The sequence below is a fragment of the Mustela nivalis genome, assembly GCF_964662115.1.
Source record: "Mustela nivalis genome assembly, chromosome: 3".
In the NCBI taxonomy this organism is placed as follows: domain Eukaryota; kingdom Metazoa; phylum Chordata; class Mammalia; order Carnivora; family Mustelidae; genus Mustela; species Mustela nivalis.
Window position 1 is genome coordinate 154,756,145 of NC_139022.1, and position 3,580 is coordinate 154,759,724.

Sequence of the window (3,580 nt, forward strand, 5' to 3'; positions counted from 1 at the left end):
CTCAGGAGAAACCAAGCCTGCCAACACCTTGGACTCCCAGCCTCCAGAATTGTAAGAAAATCAATTTCTCAATACAATGCCAAAGCCATCTATTAAAACTATTAGTTGGTGGGCACCTGGGTGGCTCAGTGGGTTAAGAGAGAGAAGCAGGCTCCCCACTGAGCAGGGAGCCCAGTGAGGGTCTCAATCCCAGGACCCCAATATTATAACCTGAGCCAAAGGCAGACACTTAACCCACTGGGCCACCTCGGCACCCCTAGGGTCCTTTTATTCTTAAAAAGTACATATAAGGGCGCCTGGATGGCTCAGTGGGTTAGGCCGCTGCCTTCGGCTCAGGTCATGATCTCAGGGTCCTGGGACTGAGTCCTGCATTGGGCTCTCTGCTCAGCAGGGAGCCTGCTTCCTCCTCTCTCTCTCTCTGCCTGCCTCTCTGCCTACTTGTGATCTCTCTCTGCCAAATAAATAAATAAAATCTTTAAAAAAAAAAAAACCTATTAGTTGGCTCAGACCTAGTTTGAGGTGACATGGCTAAACGCACCAAGAAGGTCGGAATCGTGGGCAAATACGGGCCCCATTATGGTGCCTCCCTCGGGAAGATGGTGAAGAAGATTGAGATAAGCCAGCACGCCAAGTACACTTGTTCCTTCTGTGGCAAAACCAAGATGAAAAGACAAGCTGTGGGGATCTGGCATTGTGGCTCCTGCATGAAAACCATCGCTGGTGGTGCCTGGACCTACAACACCACTTCTGCTTTCACAGTAAAGTCTGCCATCAGAAGACTGAAGGAGTTGAAAGACCAGTAGAAGCGCTGCCATTTGAAATATTGCTAGCCTATAATAAATGGGTTAATTTATGTAACAAAAAAAAAACTATTAGTTATTAGAGATATATAAGAAATCACTTTTGAGAGTAGGATATATTTTGTCTACATTTAGAAAATGGCTTCAAGTTATTGAGATCACTCTCTTTTTTTCTCCTGATTGATTCTTTCCAACTTCTAGAAAGTAATGTATTTCTATCTTCTAAAATCTTCTAAAAAGTTAGATACCAGAATTTAAAGGTATTTTTTAATCATTCTACTCTAAACCATTATTTTACAGAAGGGAAATAAATCTCAAATTCACAAAATTAGCCTTTTCTGTAAAGAGATAACCAAAGGAGGATAACCAAGTACCTTTGTCATAAAGATATTGTGAAGAAAAACTTGGGTAATGCCTGTAGAGCACTTAGCACAATGCCTAGTAGCAAGTGCTCAGTATAATATAGCTCCTTGTCATTGAGAAAAGCCAAGTACCATGCATGGTCTGGTCTGGGTCACGTTGCTAATTGTTGGTAATCCCAGATTTCCAGGGCTTTGGGTACTGAAACTCTTAGATTTCCCCCAAATACAAGCCCAGTGCATTTTTCTGATAATGATAAACTTGATCTGATTTACAGTAAATTTGTTAGGAGCCTGATGAGTTCTTTGATGGGAATTTGTCAGTAAAAGTCACAAAAAAACTTGGGGAGCTGAATGGTGCAGATCTGCTCATAAACCTTTCACTTGGCCCTTGGACTCAGTCAAAGCACACTAAACTACTGAGCCTACAAGTTAACACCCCAGAGGCCTTTTCCCCTGGAATAAAAACAGATACACAAAAGGCAGTCCAGCAAAAGCTAGCTGGCCCACAAGCTCATTTGATGGGAACATCACCAAGGGTAACAACTGGTAGCCTGAGTTTCATGGGAACCAGTCCTCACAGGCCACCATCCTTCAACCTGGTTCACCCCTAATCCTTCAAAAAAAAAAAAAAAAAAAAAAAAAAAGTCCTGGGTTTACCTTTGACTCTTGTCCTTGGCTATCTACATGGATTCTCTACTGCTTTGTTGAATCATTCCTTTCTATTTCTTTATCTTTGCTTTCCCAGCATTTCCTTTGCTAAGTAACATTTCCCAATTTTCAGTTTGGATTTCAGTGGAATACTCCTTTATATTAGGCTTTGAAGGCTATAGAAAGATTGTATTAGGGACAGTTACCTGCCAGCTATTAACCATTGCTTCTGGTCTGACCTGAATTCACAGAGGGCATGGTCTCCTGACAACTTAATCAATGAGCCTCTTTGGCGTTAGAGTGGCAGGGGCCAAGAGCTCCATCAAAGAAGCCTATGTGCTTTCAGCAACTCAGAAGATTCCAGTTGTTTTCAGCAGGCCTGAGAGGTTAAAATAAACAAATATGAAAATGCCAGATTGCCCTCTCATTTCTTCTCATACCTGGTGCCAGACAGGGCCAGTGCTGGACCGGCTGCCCCCAAAAGAGACTGCCTATGAAGCCTATGAAGCCTATGAAGCCAAGCCACGTGACCAGAGCTGTCACTGCAGTAAGTGCCTGCTTTTCTCTCCTTACCCCACTCTCCACTTCTAAAAATGCATGAAATGCCCATAACTGTGTAATTACCAAGTGAATAAAAGGTCCTCCAACCCTCTCTCCCGGCACAGATTTCACCCAGTTGAAGGCTGCAGTTGGCAGCCTTTGACTACGTGGACCCTTTCAGCAGTTTGAACACAAAGCTCTACGCAAAAAAGCTCAGCAATTGTGTTTGCAACTACCATTGGTTAGGATTTCCCTTTCCCATAGCTGTGCAGCATAGGACAAGAGTAAGATCCCCATGATGATATTACAGAGCAAGTACACATGCTCTCTGTGTGCCCTCAGCCTTTACGCCTTCACAGTTCTTTTTTAAAAGCTCATAAACATGTTTGGCTGCTGGACAGTTCACAAAAAGGAGGCCGCTCACTGAGTGATTGTTCAAGCTGAGGGTCCTACACTTAAGGCAGCTTCTGCTTTGCAGTTTAGGTCCCTCTTTCAGATGTGTAGGCCTTTGGAATTGGAATGGAATTGAAAGAATTTTTAACCGTTTATTGGTTAAAATGTTAAATGCTATCATTCAGTCTTTCAACTCAATTCCAGAGTACTGTCTGTCCCTCTCACTTATGGTAAGGAGAAAAACTGTACAAAACATTTGCAAGTGTCAGTCTGCCTTGCGCATTGATACTGAATTTGTTATGTGTACGAACTGTGTTTCTTACGTGAATGCGCATGTACATACCCATGAAAGTAGGAGGTAGTTAAAGCAGGATATCCCCATAATTTAAAAAAAATATTACAATTCAGTCTTTGCTGATGATCCTCTCAAAAGTCATCAGTGATTTCCTTATTGCCAAATCCAGTGGCCACGTCTCAATCCTCATTCTCCTTGATGCTCGGGTACCGTTTGATACCATAGATCACTGCTCCTCTTTCTTGACACTCTTTTGGGCAAGAGCATACAAAAACCTGCACGATCATGATTCTTTCTGATATCTGACCACTCTTTCCCTGGTCCTCATTCTCTCTTGCTCACCAAAATAGCAGAGTTCCCCACTCAGTATGGTCATGTCCTCCTCTGTCTTCTCTTCTTTTTCTAGTCTTTCTTGAGGAACACTGTTCCCTCCCAAGACTATAAATATTGCCATTACGTGAATGATCCGTAACTATATTCCTCTGGCCCTGCCTCTGCTCTCAAATCTTATTACTTTCTCAGCTCGACCCAGCTATTGTACT

At 42.7% G+C, this 3,580-nt stretch overlaps 1 pseudogene across 1 annotated transcript; it reads left to right on the forward strand.

Annotated features, from left to right (window-relative positions):
* The first annotated feature begins 506 nt into the window (after nucleotides 1–506).
* Nucleotides 507–803, forward strand: LOC309861634 (large ribosomal subunit protein eL43 pseudogene; annotated as a pseudogene). The gene has a single exon. The product of its transcript is annotated as a large ribosomal subunit protein eL43 pseudogene (transcript).
* The last annotated feature ends 2,777 nt before the right edge of the window (nucleotides 804–3,580 follow it).